Source organism: Caretta caretta, chromosome 24, assembly GCF_965140235.1.
Source record: "Caretta caretta isolate rCarCar2 chromosome 24, rCarCar1.hap1, whole genome shotgun sequence".
NCBI classification, from domain to species: Eukaryota; Metazoa; Chordata; order Testudines; family Cheloniidae; genus Caretta; species Caretta caretta.
This window is the reverse complement of record NC_134229.1, coordinates 11,328,137-11,347,328: the sequence shown is the minus strand read 5'-3', so window position 1 is coordinate 11,347,328 and position 19,192 is coordinate 11,328,137. Positions and strand designations below refer to the sequence as shown.

At 52.6% G+C, this 19,192-nt stretch overlaps 1 long non-coding RNA gene across 1 annotated transcript; it reads left to right on the top strand.

Moving 5' to 3' along the window:
- Positions 1-1,395: 1,395 nt before the first annotated feature.
- Positions 1,396-6,505, top strand: LOC142069953 (uncharacterized). The gene is made up of 2 exons (XR_012665916.1): positions 1,396-1,699; positions 5,881-6,505. It is a non-coding gene; the product is annotated as an uncharacterized LOC142069953 (long non-coding RNA).
- Positions 6,506-19,192: the final 12,687 nt, after the last annotated feature.

Here is a 19,192-nt window from a genome sequence, read left to right as displayed (position 1 = left end):
CTGTAAAAAACCCACCCCCACAAGGGGGTGCACTGTCTATACTGTCACTTTACAGGGCTGAAACTTGCAGGGGTCAGAGGGGTGTTTTTTTACACCCCTGAGTGAGAAAGTTTCAGCGCTGTAAAGTGGCAGGGTAGACAAGGCCTTAGATTTCAACCAAGTAACAAGTGTGAACTCCTCAAGCATTAGAGTTGGGAATTCAGCTGTTGGGAGGAGTTCAGTTGCACATCTCCTCTTCATGGCGGTGGGAAGGGGGAAGCAATGCACAAAGCCTTTTGTCTTCTGATGTTCAGCAGTGGTTTCCCTGGAGTTGATGGACCTTTCGTTGGGCAAGAAATAGCACTTCCTGCTGGAAACAAGTATTTCACATTTGGTTACAGAGCAAACACTTAAATATTACTTTATAACATGGCCTACAGGTATTATAAGTGAGATTAATGCACACAGCAACTTACAAGCATTCCCTGAAGTCTAAACACTGAGCATGTTTTTATAACTCTAATATCTATTTTAATCATTCCAGCACACAGGTGAGGCAGACTGGCTCCAGCTATTTGTCAGCACTTGTGGGTCGCGGCAGAGCACTGGGAGAGAGCTCTCCCAGCACTCTTAAAAAAAAACACCTCAATGAAACTTGCTGCGCTCAGGGAGGTGTTTTTTCACACCCTTGAGTGAGAAAGTCGCAGCACTGTAAATTGCCAGTGTAGACAAGCCTTCAGTGTTCAGTTGTCACCTAGGAGCCTTAGCATGAACTGGCCCTTCCTCTGCCAGCATCACAGCTTCAGAAACTTATCTGAATTCTCATAACCCTCCCACAAGGTAGATCAACATTATCTCCATTGTAAGGTGGGGAGGTGACTTATCCAATTGAGGGACAGGGCTCAGTACACACCCAGGTATCCTGACTCCTTGTTTCCCGCTGTATCCTTCCTCTCATACAATGCCCCCTGCCATTTAAAATAGACCCTACAATAAGTGAAACAATAACAGTGGCCAGTAATTTATATATGTATGTTCAACGAGGAGTACTTGTGGCACCTTATAGACTAGCAAATTTATTTGGGCATAAGCTTTCGTGGGCTAAAACACATTTCATCAGTGGGTTTTAGCCCACAAAGTGTTTTAGCCCACGAAAGCTTATGCCCAAATAAATTTGTTAGTCTCTAAGGTGCCACAAGGACTCCTCGTTGTTTTTGCTGATACGGACTAACACAGCTACCACTCTGAAACTTGATATATGTATGTTGAAAGTCACACAGAGGTCAAGTTCTTATACGTTGCACCTCTTCACAAATCTTCTCTCCCCCCACACCTTCCCCATTCCTGCTACCAAAAGAGCTAAAGTAGCACCTGGCAAAATTATATTTGTACTTAAATATTTTCAGACAAGGAGCAGAGAAACTGCAAGATTTGGGGTCTGTCTCATCTGCTATCCTGCCTCTAATTGTAGCCAGTGCCAGATGTTGGCCTGAGACCTGATCAACCCCTCCCCTCCCCACCCCCTACCCCCTCCATTAAACCAGCCATGGACAAAACGCTGGGCATTCACTACTAAAATTGTGGGGGGGGAGTTCTACTGCTGATAAAGCACCCCCACCTCAGGAATGTCCTAACGAGACTTATAACCACCAAGGTTATAAAGTAGAGACACCCAGGCACTGGGAAATTAGGAAGAATACAGAAAGAGACTCAACAAATGGTAAGAAAAGCTCTGACCAGTGTTTTATGCTCACCAGCTGCACAAACAGAAAAGGACACAGCTAAGTTACAATTTGGGCATGAAAGATAAAATGTAAAAAACTTGGGCAGGAAGGAGGACAGAGAGGTGCCAGTGTATAATTGGTTAAAATGTTTGTTATTTAGGAGTGATGAGTTTAGTGAAGTGAAAGGGGGGAGCTAGTTTTACCGATAGAATGTAAATGGAAAGCAAGGCTCTTTGGGAACCATTTCTGGACTGTAGTTCAACATCAAGCCGCTGGAACTCTGACCCCTCTGCATGATCGTGATGTGCAGACGCATCGCCAGGAACCCCCAGATGAGTGGATCCTGACTGGCCATCAGGTGAAATTTGTCTGTACCTTGGGAGCGGTGCGCATAAGAGATTTGCTTGGTATATGTATTCTGTGTGTGTTGCCAATAAATAGATGTTTAGAGCACAGCTGTCTGAGGCTCTTTCACTGGGAAAAGGTCACGCAGACCTGTACAGCCCCGAGCCCCATGGGTAGGGGCGGGTACTTAAATTGACCAGGTCTCTCCCTGAGCCCCATGAGAAAGGCTAGGTGTCTTACACCCCAAGCTCTCGGTAGGGAAAGGGTGGAAGTGCCTAAAATGACTAGGTCACACCTTGAGCCCTCAACAGGGTGTAGGCTGGGTGCCCTAGATTGTGTGGGTAACAGGGGGGATAGTATCTGAGTGGCCAGATCTTGCTGCTGTATATTCAACAGTGGCTACACTACTGCTTTTAACAACCTGACTCTATCAAAGCTAGCTCAGGTACGCCTGGACATGCTGCAGTCTTGCCTCCAAGTTTTAGTGTGTATATATCCTAAGAGAAAGCTCCCAGGCCCTGCTGGCACACGGTCATAACCAGGATCTACAAATAACTGCTTGAAAGAGGCATAGAGAAAGCAAGCACCCTAGATTTTCGACCTCATTTTTCAGACTGGAACAAATCCGCTACTCATCTGGCATAGCCCGGAGGCCCACAGGACTACAGTACTCATTACCTAGAAACGCAGCCTTGAATACTCCAGCTGTGACACAATAAATAGGGCGTCGTGATCCCAGTTGTTTTCAGGCAGGGATACTGTGCAATTAAATAAAATTCCAGCTGAACAATTCTTACAGAATTCAGCTAAACGAGCATTGGCGGGGTCATAGGAGCAAAGAAAACCATTTCTCAGGGTTCTTTCCTCGGATCTGAGCTTCTTCAAATCCAATAACGGGCCTGCCTGCCCTGAAAACCTCAGCAGCTGGTGATTTGTTCTGTTGCAGCTAGAACTGACTGTCGTTTGATCCGTAAAACTGCTCAGGGGAGCTATAGTGGGAGGAATACATCACAGCTCTTGCACTAAGCACAGCAGACTGAACAGAGCAACATCACATGAGCATGCTACTCTGGTCACCTGACTAGCATAGAGTCCAAATAAAGGACCTGATCCTCCCCTACAAAGCCTCAGCTAGGCCAGGACTTGGGTGTCCAGGTGACTGTCTCTCTCTGGGTGACCAACAGGGACCCTTATTCATAGATTCTAAAGCCAAAAGGGACCACTGTGATAATCTCATCTGACCTGCAAAACACTTGTATAGTTTCAGTCCCCCTCTTGAAAAACATTTCCAGCTGAGCACTGGGAGACAAAGAGTCGATGTGGAAAGATGTTCCCTGCTGGCTTTTTTCCACCTGTTTGAGCTTCCTTTGTTTTCCCTTCCCGCTTGGTGACTCTGTTTACTACTTACATGCAAATTAGGACAAGCACACATTCCTTTGTCTAGGACAGACCTGTTAGCCAATGTCTCTTAGCCAGGCCTGTGGGATTTGGAACATGTGTTAATAACATCATATAGGGGAATCTTATAACTTCACATGCAATGTTGCCACACATATTTTATCAAGACAATACTGACCAGCAAATTAGGAGTTTTCAAATGATACCTCACAAGGTATATCTTGTACAAAGATTATTAAAGTAGCATGTAGGGTGTGAAATGAACACAGGAGTGTATTCCATCACAACCCTGCAATCCTTTGAAGAGTCACTGCTTCCCAGGATAGAGTCCGCCATCCTGTAAATATAGCTTAAATTCTTTGTTTCTAAATGTAGAACTTTACATTTGGCCATAATAATCGCACACTGTACGGTTACCTCCAATTTACCAAGCAATCCAGGTCACTCCATATCAGTGATCTGCTACTATTTACTGCTTCTACAATCTTTGTCATCTGCAGACTTTATCAGTGATGATTTTAAGTTGTCTACCAGATCATTGACAAAAATGTTAACTAGTGTAGGGCCAAGAACTGATCCCTGCAGGACTCCACTGAAAATCAGCCACTTGATTCCCCATTTACAGTTGCCGTTTGAGATCTATCAGACAGTTTTTAATTCGTTTAATGTTTGCCGTGCTGATTTTATATCATTCAGTTTTCTCAATCAAAATGTCATGCAGTACCAACCCAACCACCTTACAACAATCTAAGTACAGTACAAGACATTAACACTAGTGCTATTATCAACCAAACCTTTCATCTCATCAGAAAAGATAACAAGTTAGTCTGACAGTCTGATCTATTTTCCATAAATCCATGTGGATTAGCATTGATTATATTACCCTAATTTAATTCTTTAATAACTGAATGCTGTTTCAGCGGTTCCATTGTTTTACCTGAGATTGATGTGAACTTGAAAGGCCTATAATTATATGGGTCACCATTTTAAATAATGTCACAGCACTAACTTTCTTCCAGTCTTCTGGAACTTCCCTAGTGTTCCAAGAGTTACTGAAAATCAACATTAATGGTCCAGTGATCTTTTAAAACTCTTGGATCCAAGTTGTCTGAACCAATTGATTTAAAAATTTCTAACTTTAGTAGTAAGACAAGGTGGGTAAGGTAATATCTTTAACTGGACCAATTTCTGTTGGTAAAAGAGACATGCTTTCGAGCTCCAGAGAGCTCTTTTTCAGGGCTAGGTCTTTAGTAACTTCTTTTAACATCCTCCAGAGATGCTAGTGGAATGGAGAGAGTGTTATCCCCACCCAGTGATAAGGCAACATCATCTGTTTCCCCCCAAATACAGAACACACCTATTTATTGAGCTCTGCTGCCTTTTGGCTCATAATTGTTTTCAGTTCTGTGAAATGGGCCTTTTGACAGCACCAAGTATGTATGTGACTGGTCTGAACTTTATTCTGTTTATGGGACCGGGTCTTGGTGAAGGATCCAGGCTATGGAATTGATGTGTCCCAGAGATCAGTCGGAGCCTGACTCTTGGCATTTTGGAGCCAGCTGAAGGCAGCATTCTCATTACCATCGGGCACAGACACCTTGGCTGCCTGCAGAATCAGACCCTACTGGCATGGAGAGTGCATCTGTGTCTGCCCCTCTTTCCTGCCTGCCACCACAGTGCCCCCCCCCCCCCGCTCCCTCATCTAGGGACACTGGCCCATGGTCCCTCATTATTATTTCGAATGACCCCCATTAACTGTGTCATGTACAAATCTCTCCCACCCAGACACTGACTTTCAGCTTTCCCCAGGCATGCTCCATCCCCACTCCACCCCCTCCTCCAAGCATGCCCTGCCCTCACTCTGCCTCTTCCTGCCCCTGCTCCTCCCCATTCCTCCCACCCCCAGCACTTCCCATTCACCATGTAACAGCTGGTCGGCAGGTGACGCTGTGGGGGAGGAATGGGGAGGAGCTGATGAGTGGGGCCTACCGAACAGCTGATGGGTTGGTGGCTGGTGGGTGCTGGACACCCACTATTTTCCCCCCCGGGTGCTCCAGCCCCAGAGCACCCATGGAGTTGATGCCTATGCTCCTGCCCTCCGCTGCCTCTCCCAGCTTCCCATTAATTTCTGAAGCTAGTACAGTATCGTGCTTCCTGGGTGAAATCCCGGCCTCATTAAAGTCAATGGGAGTTTGGGGAACACAATTGTGACATTACATTCCATGTTCCTTATGAAAATATCCTTATGATATGAATATGACATAACTGAGATGTGCTTTATGCAAGATGGTCCATGTGAGACATCATTGGCAAAGTTATGAGTTACTGAATGTGATTATCTCGTATGTATGCGTGTATCATTTCTGTATCTGAAGTTAGGAATATGAACTATGTATCTGTATTTCAAATGTGTTAACTTTGGGTGTCACCCCAGGTACCTTCAGATACCACAATGGAAAAGCCAGACAGAGCTAATGGGCCATCAGCAGAAACAATGGACTGTGAAAGAGCTTAGTCTTCCTGTGGACACTGGAGACAGCCTACGAACAATGGCTGCCACAGCCCTGAAGAGATATGGGTACGAGTCACCCGGTGCTGGATACCCCTCCTCCTCTGTGGAATGCCAGTGGTTTTCCACTAGAAGACAAAGGGTTCTCGCCTTACACAAGAGCTATATAAGGCAGGGGAGTGACATCATCAAGGTTTCCTCTGCCTCCCCACCCTAAGAGACACTGAAAAAGACCTGGAAGCAAGAACTGAATGATGGGCAGGGAGGGAGGATTGAGCCCATGCTGGAAGGGCATCTAGCTTGTGAGTAATAATACCTGAGGTCTCAATAGGGAGACCAATGCAGCGGCCTTTCGGACTTTCTCTAATCTGCCTGCAACAATATCTAGGGTGAGAAATACTGTTTGTAACCAATTTCTTTAGTGAAACTAGCTTAGTTTGTGTGTTTGGTTTCATTTGCTTAGTAATCTGCTTTGTTCTGTTTGCTACCCCTTTTGCCACTTAAAATCTGCCTTTTGTAGATAATAAAATTTGTTTTGTTTACAATATAACCCAGTTTCTGTAATTTCTAACGGGAGAGGGGAGGGCGAGAAGTTGTGCATACCTTCCTCCGCATTGAGGGAGGAGGCGAATTTCATAATATACCTTTGGGTCTGCATTCCAAGGGAGGTGGACACCTGAGTGCTGAGGCAAGTCCCTTAAACTGAGTCTTCCCAGAGCTGATCTGCAGCTGGGTATGGCCCTGCCTGTGTGTGTGTTAGAGGAGGCTTTACTCGCTGGGCTCAGCAAGACAGGTTAAAGGGGGCCAATGCTGGCAGAACAGGTAGACTCAGTGGTATCTCAGCACAGCAGGTGGATTCCTAAGGGGCATAACCCATCACAAGAATCATAGAAATACCATCCATGGACCCCCTTTGATCTCAGGGACCTTATAGAATCATAAACGTGTAGGACTGGAAGGGACCTCTAGAGGTCATCTAGTCCAATCCCCTGCACTCATGGCAGGATTAAGTATTATCTAGACCATCCCTGACAGGTGTTTGTCTAACCTGCTCTAAAAAACCTCCAGTGACAGAGCCCTTTGTCTCTGGACACAGGAGGTCCCTTCCAGTACTATGCTCATCGAGTCTAGTCCCCTGCTATCACAGGAAACCCCTCTGCTACTAGAATCTAGTGCTTCTCCATCCCACTCACCATCCAGCTAGCATCCAGAGAGCCTTCCCTTCTGATGCTCCTGCTATCTGGAACAGCTTCCTTGTACCTCCCCTTCTATCTTCACCTGAGAATATGTCCCTCTTCTCTTGTGTTCTCTCTCCTTTGGCCATTGTTTTTATTCACTCGGTACCAGTAAGATTTGGATTGAGGGCTTTTAGGGATGCAATTTCTAAGGAAGTTGTTGAATAAAGTTGTCTTCTCTTCTCAGTTTTTCCAATCCAGCTGGCGCACACTGGTTTGTTATTATAGGGTTGCACACAGACCCTGGGCTGTTGGGGCTGCCTGTTTTAATTTTACAGACAAAAAGAGCATTGACATATTTGTTCTGAAAGGAAACAGCATGTGGAATCTGGAAACAGATTTAAGAAAAAGGAAGAGTAGGTCAAACATTGCTCTTAAAATCCTGAGTTCCCTTTCTGTGTGTTAAAAAGGAACCTCTCCTTCTGTCTTGCAAATGGAAGAAACTAGCAATTTCAAGAAACTGAAGAATGTGCTGTTATTAAACTACTAAATTGCAATAAATGTTTTTTGAAAAATGCATTAAAATCCATCTCAGGCATCTTGTTCTGATTTGGACCTCAATCCCAAAGCCTTTCCACACCCAACCCGTCCATTGACTTCTTGTGTGTAGCATGGCTGTGCACTGTTAAATGGCTGCCACCTTTCACCCCAGAGGTGGCTGCATTTCAGTGCTGGGATGAAATGATCTCTGTGCATAAGGTTAGGTGTGTCATGGCATCCCCAGGCACTGCTCTGGAACTACTCCTGTGACAAAGTTCCTGCTCTACCTTGGTGGGTTTTGCACTTATTGGCAGATTTGCTCACCTTGGAGTTTCATGGCAGCCCTCAGCTTGGCCAGTTTCATGGCAGCCCTCAGCTTGGCCAGTTTTCTGAACCCACAGTCCAGGTCAACTCCTCCTGTGTCTGACCAGGAGTTGGGAGGATTTGGGGGGAACCCAGGCCCACCCTCTACTCCGGGTTCCAGCCCAGGGCCCTGTGGAATGCAGCTGACTAGAGTGCCTCCTGGAACAGCTGTGTGACAGCTACAACTCCCTGGGCTACTTCCCCATGGCCTCCTCCCAACACCTTCTTTATCCTCACCATAGGACCTTCCTCCTGGCGTCTGATAATGCTTGTACTCCTCAGTCCTCCAACACTACACGTTCTCACTCTCAGCTCCTAGTGCCTCCTGCTCCCAGCTCCTCACAAACACACCACAAACTGAAGTGAGCTCCTTTTTAAACCAGGCCCTGATTAGCCTGCCTTAATTGATTCTAGTAGCTTCTTGATTGGCTGCAGGTGTTCTAATCAGCCTGTCTTAATTGTCTCCAGAAGGTTCCTGATCTGGAATCTTCTCTGTTACCTTACCCAGGGAAAAGGGACCTACTTAGCCTGCTCTCCTGCTGCTGCCCTCTGGCCTAGGCTTTCCTTGCTTTTTGCCCCTGCTTTCAGCTTCCCCCCTGACCGGGCCAGACGCTCTCCCCTCTTCTCCTCCCTTTCTTTTCTTTTTGTTGTCTTTTTTTTTTATTTCCTGCTGTTGCGAGAGTGCTGGCCAGCTGCCGGCCGGCTGTTAGGCCCCCCCCCCCCCCGCCCGGCCCGCCCTTGAACGCTGCTGCCGCTCCAGCTGAACCCCCCCCCCCCCCCGAGGGAGAGAGTGGAAGGACCCAGCCCCCAGACCCAGCCGCTTGCTGTTTGTCTGCGGTCCCGTCTTCGGTCAAGAGGACTCTTATCACTTACTCCAGCATTTCTGGAATGCCGTTGCTGAAAAAAAGAAAACCCAGAATAGACAGAGAAAAAGCCATCCACCAGAGGAACACCGCCCGGGGAACCTACAAATCGCCGTGGAGGAGGCCTAAGACTGAGTAACTTTCGAACTGTGCTCTTGTGTGGGGGGAGGCCTTGACTGTGTCTTAATTGTGTTTATAGGGACACGGGGGGTGTGGCACAGAGCTGCCCCCCGATCCATCTGTGTCCTCCCAACCCCCACACTACGACCTTCCTCACTCCCCCCCCCCCCCCCCCCCGCCATCTTTGCTGGCTATCTAACATCTGCCTCTGGACTCAGCTGCTCGCCCTGATTCCACCGCATGGACCAGAAGCACCAGCCAACCAAACAGGACTCTCTGGACAAGAATATGGTGGTTTATGTGCCCCCCCCAAATTGTCCACCCTACAGCTTGTCCCTTTCTATCTGACCCCAACTCCTGTTAACCACCTGCCACTGCCCCCGCTGGGGCATTGGCAATGGAGGGCACCGGGGTGACCTCCACCGCTGCCATGCCCATCGCCTCCCCAGACTCTAGGGAAGCCCCTCCAGCCGGCGGGAAAAGCCAGGGCAAGAAGAAGGGGAAAGGCCCTGCTAAAACCACCGGGCCCTCCATGGCAGGGGCCACTCCCACTGCAGCGGCCCCACCACTGACCACGGTGTCCTCCCCCGCTGTCCCCTCCACCAGCTCTGTGGATGTCCCTCCCTCAGCCCCCAGGACGTATGCCTGGGCGGTGCCAGCCCCCCCGCCTGCTGCCTCGTCATCTCTCCCGCCCACCACCTCCGCCACCATCAATAGTGGCTGGGGCCCCTTTCCCACCATGACAAGGAAGTACGGTGTCCGATGCCTCCTGGTGCCCACCTTGCCCCACATGGAGACCTACGTGCGGGCGTTGGCGAGGGTGCTGGGGCCCTCGGCCATTGTGACGGCCTCCAAAATGTACAGGAAGGTCGTCTTCTTCTTAGCATCGCAGGCTGCCACTCAGGAAGCGGTGGAGAGGGGCCTGGCGGTGGGGGGGGTGTTTGTCCCCCTAGAGCCGCTAGAGGACCTGGGCATCCGCCTGGTCCTGACCTCTGTCCCTCCTTTTCTCCCCAATGCTGCCCTGCTACCCGCTCTTTCCATCCTGGGGAAACCTGTTTCTGTCATCAGCCCTCTCCCGTTGGGCTGCAAAGACCCCACCCTCCATCACATTTTTTCCTTCTGCCGGCAAGTGCAACTTTTATTGCCGTCGGCGGTGCGCGATGGAGTGGCACTCGAGGGGTCCTTCCTAGTCCCCCACCGGGGACCCGTTACCGGGTGTACTTTTCCACGGGGGAAGCCCGGTGCTCCCTCAGCCAGGCATCGGGGCATGTCCGGAGGGACTGCCCCTTAGCCTGGCAAAGAGGGGCACCTGGGATCCCCAAGACCCGGCAGGACATCGGCCCTGTCATTGCCGATGCCCCTGGCCACCCGGTACCCGAACCCGCCCCCCTCCTCTTCGGACCACCACTACTCCTACTCAGGCCCAAGGGGCACCTCCCCTACAACGCCCAGAGGAGCGGGAGAGCCCCGCCCTCGCTGCTGACAATCTAGCGGGGCCTATGGAGGAGGGTGTGGCAGAGATACCACCAGGCATGGGAGAGAGCCTGCCCCAGGGAGAATCCTCCCTCCTTTATGCTGCCCCACCGTTCCCCCCCCCAAGTCCCTGAGCCATCGCCTTTACCCCCTGACACGACCCCTGCTAACCAGCCCCCAGATGATGCCATGGAGGGCTGGGCCCTAGTCCAGCAGAAGCGAGGCAAGCGGAAGGCTCGAGCTCCGCCTCATCTACCCGAGGAGGAGGCCCCCCCGGAAGATCAGGAAGGGGGGCACCGATGCCAAACCTTCCGCTTTGCCCACAAGTGCGTCCCATCCACCAGTGTCAGCCGGGAAAGACGTGGCAGCACCAGAGGGTAGTGTTTCCCCTCCACGGGAGACCCTCCCCTCCGAGACCCTCGAGGAAGCCCCTTCTGTCCTGACGCTACCCGAAGCCCCCGTGAACCCCAAGACAACTGTCGTGGCGGGTGCCAGTGGGGAGAACCCCGGGGCGGCGGAAAGTGTCCTCTCCTCCATGTTCAAGGAGATCGAGGCCTTAGATCTGACCCTAGTCGCCCAGGGGGAGGACGACCTTTTGCCAGCAAATCTCGATGTGGGCGACCTCACTCCATCCCTCTTTTCCCCATGCTCCCTCCCCTGAACTGTTGCTTCAGCTCCCACCTCCGAGGAGCCCCTGCATTCCTCCACCGACCTGGCCGCTGATGGCATCCCGCTGACAACCATCGAGCCTGCTCAGGTGACAGCCAGCGCCACGTGGCCATGGCACGAGTTGCCGGGGCACCCCCCGTTGGTGCGGAGCAATTGACTTCCTTGCCGGGCGGGGGCCCTACAGAAGATAATCCACCTCCTGATGCTGTGGCCGCTAAATCCACCACAGAGCACATGCCCAGTATCACTGAGAGCTCCCTCCCCACCCCCTTAACCCTTGAGCCTGATCGGGAGGCACCACCATCCAGCTGCTTGCCTCCCGAAACCCAGAACCTCGCCTCTGCCCCTGCCCCTACCCCATCCAGTCTACCTCCTGTGATGTTATCGCCGCCCCCGGGGCTGTCTCCTTCCCTTTTCCAACCGATGACCCCCAGGGAGCGGCCTTTGCGTTCTCCTGCCCCGACCCATTAGGAGCTGCTATTTTCCCTCCACCACCCCCTATCGCCCCAGAGCTTGAGGCGGGCCTAGAAGCTCCAGCCCATCAGGCACCCCGTCGGGGGTCCGCACCTTGCTTGTCCGTTTTAGTGGACCACAGGGCTGCAGCAAGGGCCCCGCCGGGAAACAACCAGGAAACTGTAACCCCACCCCCCCATGAGCTGTGATGAGAGCTGTGGAAGTTTTTAGAGGATGTCCGCGGCTCCCGCAACAAGGTACAACTTGCTTTCCAGCGATGGGGGGACTTTTCTCAAATCCTCAGGGCCACAAGGGCCCTCATGGGGGAAGGCAAAGGGACGGGAAAGCAGGATGCCGTGGCCTACTGGCGGGTTTGCGTCTTCCGTGAACAATTACTCACCTACGGGATGGGTCACGGACTGCTGCGCGGCCCGCTGGGAGATGCGAGCGTCCCTGCCAGTGAGGACCCCTCCGACCCTCCCCATGACACCTCTCACCATCACAACGTTGAACACCCGGGGTTGTAGGATGGCTCTCTGCAGGTCCCAGGTGCTCTCCTTCCTTCAGGAGGGATCCAACCGCCGAAGACAGTTAGCGGCTGGAGTGGGGGGACAGGGTCTACTTTAGCCATTCCACGATTCAACAGGCTGGAGTGGCGACCCTGTTCTCCCCCGACCTACAGCCCGAGGTACTAGGGGTCGCCGAGGCCATACGGGGTCGCCTGCTGCATCTCCAGGTCCATATAGAGGGGCTCGTGGTTAACCTCGTTAACGTCTATGCCCCGACATCGGGCCCGGAGCGGCTGCAATTCTATCAGCAGGCATCCGCTTTCCTCAGCACCTTAGATTCTCACGAGTGCCTGGTCCTGGGAGGGGATTTTAATACCACCCTCGAGAAGCGAGACCGCTTGGGGACCGAGCAGAGCCCGGCCACCACAGACACCCTCCAGGAGATAGTTGAACATCACTCCCTAGTGGACATCTGGCATGACCATCACCCGGATGACACTTCCACATTCACCTTTGTCCGGGTGGAAGCCCATCAGTCGAGCCACTCCCGGTTGGACCGCATTTATTTATCACGCTTCCATCTCTCACGAGCCCACTCCTCCAGCATTCGGCTGGCCCCATTTTCTGACCATCACCTAGCCACCGTGACAGCCTCCCTCTGTGTGGAGAGGCCGGGGCTGGCTTACTGGCATTTTAACAACAGCCTGTTGGAGGATGAGGGCTTTGTGATGTCCTTCCGGGAATTCTGGCTGGCCTGGCAAGGGCAGCGGCGTGACTTTCCCTTGGCGTGGCGATGGTGGGACCTGGGGAAGGTGCGCGCCAGGCTTTTCTGCCGTGACTACACCCAAGTACCAGCCGACGGAGAAATGCGGCGATAGAGCAGTTGGAACGGGAGGTCTTAGAGCTGGAGAGGCATCTGGCCACCAGCCCCGAAGACCCACTCCTCTGCGGAGCGTGCTGGGAGAAGCGGGAGGAGCTCCGGGCCCTCGAAGACCATCAGGCCCGGGGCGCCTTTGTTCGATCCCGCATCCGCCTCCTTCAGGAGATGGATTGCTGCTCCCGCTTCTTCTATGCCCTGGAGAAAACGAGGGGGGCCAAGAAACACATCACCTGCCTCCTGGCAGAAGACGGCACCCCCCTCATGGAACCGGCGGAGATGTGCGGGAGGGCCCGAGTCTTCTACACAAGTCTTTTCTCCCCGGATCCGACCGACCCTAGCGCTTGCAGAGTGCTTTGGGAGGAGCTCCCTATGGTCAGCGTGAGCAACCGAGACCGGCTAGAGTTGCCTCTGACTCTGGCCGAGTTCTCGGAAGCCCTCCATCATATGCCCACTAATAAGTCTCCAGGCATGGACGAGCTGACCATGGAGTTCTACCGCGTGTTTTGGGATGTCCTCGGCCCAGACCTAGTCACTGTCTGGGCCGAGTCTCTGCAGAGCGGGGTCCTCCCTCTTTCATGCAGGCGAGCTGTGCTCGCCTTATTGCCGAAAAAGGGGGACCTCCACGATTTACGAAATTGGCATCCCGTCTCGCTCCTCAGCACGGACTACAAAATTGTAGCGAAAGCCATCTCGCTGCAGCTAGGGTCTGTGCTGGCGGACGTGATCCGCCCAGACCAGACCTACACCATCCCGGACCGCAGTATCTTTGATAACCTATTTATGGTTTGGGACCTTTTGGAACTCAGGCGTAGAGATGGTCTGTCGTTCACCCTCCTGTCCCTAGATCAGGAGAAGGCATTCGATAGGGTGGACCACGGGTACCTCCTGAGCACTCTGCGGGCGTTTGGCTTTGGACCCCAGTTTGTGGGTTTTCTCTGGGTGCTTTACACTTCCGCAGAGTGTCTGGTTAAGCTCAACTGGACCCTGACCAAACCGGTCAGCTTCGGGCGAGGAGTACAGCAGGGGTGCCCCCTCTCAGGCCAGCTGTACTCTCTGGCGATCGAGCCCTTCCTCTGTCTCCTCCGCAGGAGGTTGACAGGGTTGGTGCTGCGGGAGCCGGAGCTGTGGCTGGTCCTGTCGGCGTATGCCGATGACGTGCTCCTCATGATCCAGGACCCCGGCGACCTGGCACGGGTGGAGGCTTGCCAGGCCATCTATTCGGCAGCCACCTCCGCCCAGGTCAACTGGGTCAAGAGCTCTGGCTTGGCGGTAGGAGACTGGCGGCAGGCGAGCTCCCTCCCACGCACACTTCAGACCATCCGGTGGAGCGCGGGTCCGCTGCTCTACCTCGGCATTTACCTTTCTGCCACGCACCCCTCTCCGCCAGAAAACTGGGAAAATTTAGAGGGAGGGGTGATAGAGCGGCTCCGGAAATGGACGGGACTACTCCGATGTCTCTCCCTCCGAGGGAGAGCGCTGGTGCTTAATCAACTAGTCCTGTCCATGCTCTGGTACCGGCTCAACACCCTGGTCCCGGTCCCGGGTTTCCTGACCAACCTCCGGACATCGATTCTGGGGTTCTTTTGGTCAGGAACGCACTGGGCCCCTGTAGGGGTTCTTCATCTACCCCTTAAGGAAGGAGGACAGGGCCTGAAGTGTCTACACACTCAGGTCCGTGTCTTCCACCTCCAGGCACTACAGAGGCTCCTCTACGGTGCAGGCAGTTCGGCGTGGAGCACACTGGCGCACACCATCCTGCGCCGCATCCGAGGGCTCCGATATGACTGGCAGCTCTTTTATCTCCGTCCGGGAGGTCTTCCGCGAGACCTCTCCGGGCTGCTGGTCTTCTACCAGGACCTCCTCCAGACTTGGAAACTGTTTTTAACGACCAGGTCCGTGGCGGCCACCGAGGGGGTAGATCTCCTTGCGGAGCCCCTGCTACAGAACCCCCAGCTCCGTGTGCAGGTGGCAGAGTCCCACTCGGTGCTCCAGAGCTTGATCCTGGCAGAAGTCACGAGAGTCGGAGACCTCCTGGACTATGACTGGGGAGACTGGCTGGATCCCCTAATGCTTGCCTGGCGCATGGGGCTCTCCAGACCTCGTACCCTTTGCCGCCCGCTGCTAGAGCTTACCTCGATCGGGTCCTGCTCGAGGGCACGCCCCACCCACCCTCTACCCCAGGCCCGCCGGACCTTTTAATTGGACCCCTGCCCCGCAGACCCAATCAACCCCCTCACCCCTTCACTGCGAGCCTGCTGCATGAACTGCAGCCGGTACGTTTCCAAACCGCGCCAAGGAAGCATCTATACACGCTCGTGCTCCACACCCTTCACGCCCTCACCCTAGTGTCCCATCCTGACACAAAGTGGCGAGACCTTCTGCCACCTTTGGAGGGTGAGCAGCCCCAGTGGGCCAGCCTATACTCCACCTTGGTTCCGAGGCCCGTCAGGGACATCAGTTGGTGGCTCCTTCATGGAGCTGTGAGCACGGGCACGTACTTGGCGCGGTTCACCCCCGTCCCAGATACTTGTCCCTTTTGTGGAGTGAGGGAAACCCTGGCGCACGTATATTTGGAGTGTGCCAGGCTGCAGCCCCTGTTCCAGCTCCTCACAAATCTCCTATTATGTTTTTGGTTGCATTTTTCCTCTCACCTTTTTATTTATGCACTCCCCATCCGTGGCCCCACAAAGTTGTGGGATCTCCTAGTTAACCTCCTCCTGGCCCTGGCTAAAATGGCCATCTATAAAACCAGAGAGAGGAGGTTGGCCGATGGAGTTTCCTGAGACTGTGAGGCTGTTTTTCGATCCTTGGTCCGTTAACGTATCCGGGCGGAGTTCCTCTGGGCGGCATCCACCAACTCCCTTGATGCTTTTGAGGAGCGGTGGGTGCTGTCCGAGGTTCTCTGCTTGGTGTCCCCAGCCGGGTCCCTTTGTCTGACCCTTTGATTGGGGGAGAGAGTAAGGGACCCCAGCCCCAGCCATTGCTGCTGCGGACACCACCACCTTAGAGGGGTCCTTTCACATGTGGGTGCACGTGCCCCCCTCCCGCTCCGGATTGTCCACCCCACAGCCTGTCCCTCTTGTTGGGTGCTTTCAGAGGAGGGAATTGTTGGTGACACTCGGGCATGGTGCCAGGTAACTCAAGGGGGTGGAAGACCATGAGAGTTGATGAAGCCCCCTCGCTCTGGGCCACCAGGTAACTCGGAAGGGTGGAAGACCACGAGAGTTGATGAAGCCCCCCGCTCTGGGCCCAGGCAAGCTTGAACACTTCCCTCCCCTGAAGCTAATGAGAAAACAATTGTGATTGGTTGCTGTGTTACACATTGCATATGCTGCTGTTTTTACTTTATAAGTGTAAGCAGAGTCAGGATGAGCTCCGCCCTGACATCTGGTGGTGAGGTGTGGCAAGTTGTGGAAAAGAACTTCAGGGGCTGGTCTCATTTGCATAGGCACACCCACCCCGCCTAGAATGAGGCCATAACTGCCCAAATGGTTACTTTGGCTGTTGTGGGATCCCCAGTGTCTCTGTTATTGGGGCGGGAAGAATAAATTGTTATTACCCTGATTATGGGAACTGTGCTTGGAACTGTACTTGGCCTTTTGTTATGATGGAGGGACTCACCATCAACTAAGTAGCACTCACTAGGCAAAGGACATGGGTTCCAAAACTCTGTGAATTGAGAGAGGCTTGAGATAGGTATTAATACCTGGTGGTGTGGGCCCCTTTGTGAGAGTCTGAAACACCAATTGTACCTCTGTCTCTCTCCACTGTGGAATGTCAGAGCTAATTTTGGGTCTATTAAGAGTCTTGCTACAGGTACTGTGCTGAATTCACTTTGGCCTTATGGTGCACCAGCACTAAGGCTCCCACTACTATGAGCTGAAATCACTAAGCACTGTGTCAAGCAGTGGGGAGCCGGAAGATCTAGAGTGCAGTGGTGCTGTTTGTGGATAGGCTGGCGGAGCGTTCGTGAGACAGCGAGGCGAGCTGTGCAGAGCGGAGCTGTTTGTGAGACGGTGGAGTGGAGCGTTCGTGAGATGGCTAGCTGTGCAGAGCGGAGCCCTGTAGGGCAGTCAGCTTCAGGACACGTAAGGTGCCCCTTACCTCTTTCCCCACACACAGGCACAGACTGGGGAGCAACACTATGCAGATGAACTTTTGAACTCTGGGGTTGGACTTTGGGTGATTTGTGGATTGCTGGACTCAAGAGACGTTTGGGTTCTGGGACTCAAGAACCCAAGGGAAAGGATGTGGCCCAATTTGCTGGGGTGGGTCTTTGCTCATGGTTTGGTTAATGAACACTAGTTGTGGTGTTTCCCCAATTTAATGCTGATGTCCTTTACCTCATGTTATTAAAGATTCTCTGCTACACCAAGACTCTGTGCTTGCGAGAGGGGAAGTATTGCCTCTTTGAGGCGCCCAGGGGGTGTGTAAGATTTTCCCAGGTCACTGTGGGGGGGCTCAAGCCAGTTTTGCATTTGCTTTGATGAGAGGGAACCCCTGGGTACTGAACCTGGCCCTTGCTGCTATCAACTTGGCCTGGCAGAAGGGTTACATAAGTGTGATATGCAAATAAAAACATCTTTTGCTTCAAAAAAAAAAATTACTCTCCTATAGCCATCTGGCCCGACCCTGTCACACTCCATACGAAGACAGTCAACACTCTGGGGGAGCCTCCTCTCTGTGAGCATACTGTTCCCAGGGCAAGAAGCTTACACCGCTTCGACCTTCCTGGGTCTGACCTCGGAGCATTCAGCATCCTCTGCCCCTCTGTGCGCTTCCCACAGCGAGTCTGCCCAGGCGAGTCTCCTGGGGAAGCTAGAAGGCCCTGCATCCCAACTCCGCAGCCTGTAAAACAGAAGGTTTATTAGATGACAGGAACATGGTCTAAAACAGAGCTTGTAGGTACAGAGAACAGGATCCCTTAGTTAGCTCCGTCTCGGGGGGCAGGGAGGCCAGAGCCCCATCTGGGCCTCCCTCCATTTCCCCAGCCAGCTCCAAACTGAAACTCTCCAGCCCCTCCTCTCACCTTCGTCTCTTTCCCGGGCCAGGAGGTCACCTGATCTCTTTGTTCTCCAACCCCTGGGAGGGGCCCAGGCCATCAGTTGCCAGGAGGCAGGGTGTTGGCCATTCTCTGTGTAGACGCCATCACACTGGCCCTCTCGGGCTCTGCAACAATAACACACCCTTATCCTCCCACCTAGATACTTAAGAAATGCGTCGGGGAAACTGAGGCACACACACAGTATTCAGAGAAAGCATGAAGAACATTCCCACTTCATCACAAGGTGCATTTGGGGATCCTTAGAAATCAAAGCTGCCATGAGAATTTAAGAGGTTACAATATGGAAATCATAGTGGTTCACGCTCTAGGTCCTGTGTGGGGATGCAGAGCTATTTCTGCAAATTCTCTATGGCAGTCAGACCAGGTGGATCTCATTAGCTCCAATTAAATAATACAAAGAATGGGGGAAATAGGAGAAACAGTAAACAGCCAGCTCAGAAGGAGCCCTGCCTGAAGTTGGTGCATTGTAATGCAGTCCTGCCCTCCAGCTTTATTACACAGGAATCAGAGCAAACCCCATGGAGGGGGTAAATTTTGGGGAAATCACATATTCTGGAGCAGGGGACCCCACCCATTCCCCTTGAGCCAGTGCTGAAAGTGAAGCTTGCCTGATTTTCCTAGCACCTGAGAGAAAAGCAAAAGGCCCAACATCCCCAACCAGTAAATATGGCTGGTCTCTTGGTGCTGGATAATAAAGAGACATAAGCCTGGCTACTCTGTGGCCCAGAACATACTGGACTGAATCAGTTATTGAAGCAAAGCAGACCCCATTGATGCAGAGACATCAGTAGCACTCCCAGACCATCCCTATTCACCAGTGGATCTGTCTCTCCACCCTTTTAGCCTGGCTCCCTCTGCACCAGGTCTGGCTGTCCTGAAATGACCTGCATCACAACCCCAGAGCCAACCATATGCAGCTGCTTGGCCCAGTTGGGCACAGAGTTTTCTTTGTCAATTAAAACTCAAGCTGCCCATCCAGGGCCAGCCGTAAGGGAAATGGCATCCTAGGCAAAACATTATTTTGGTGCCCCTTCCCCCGCTGTCTCCCAGGGCTCCCCACCCATCCCCCCTGCCCCTGTTGCCTCCTCATCCATCCCCTCATCTCCCCTGACCCTCGCTGCCTCCCT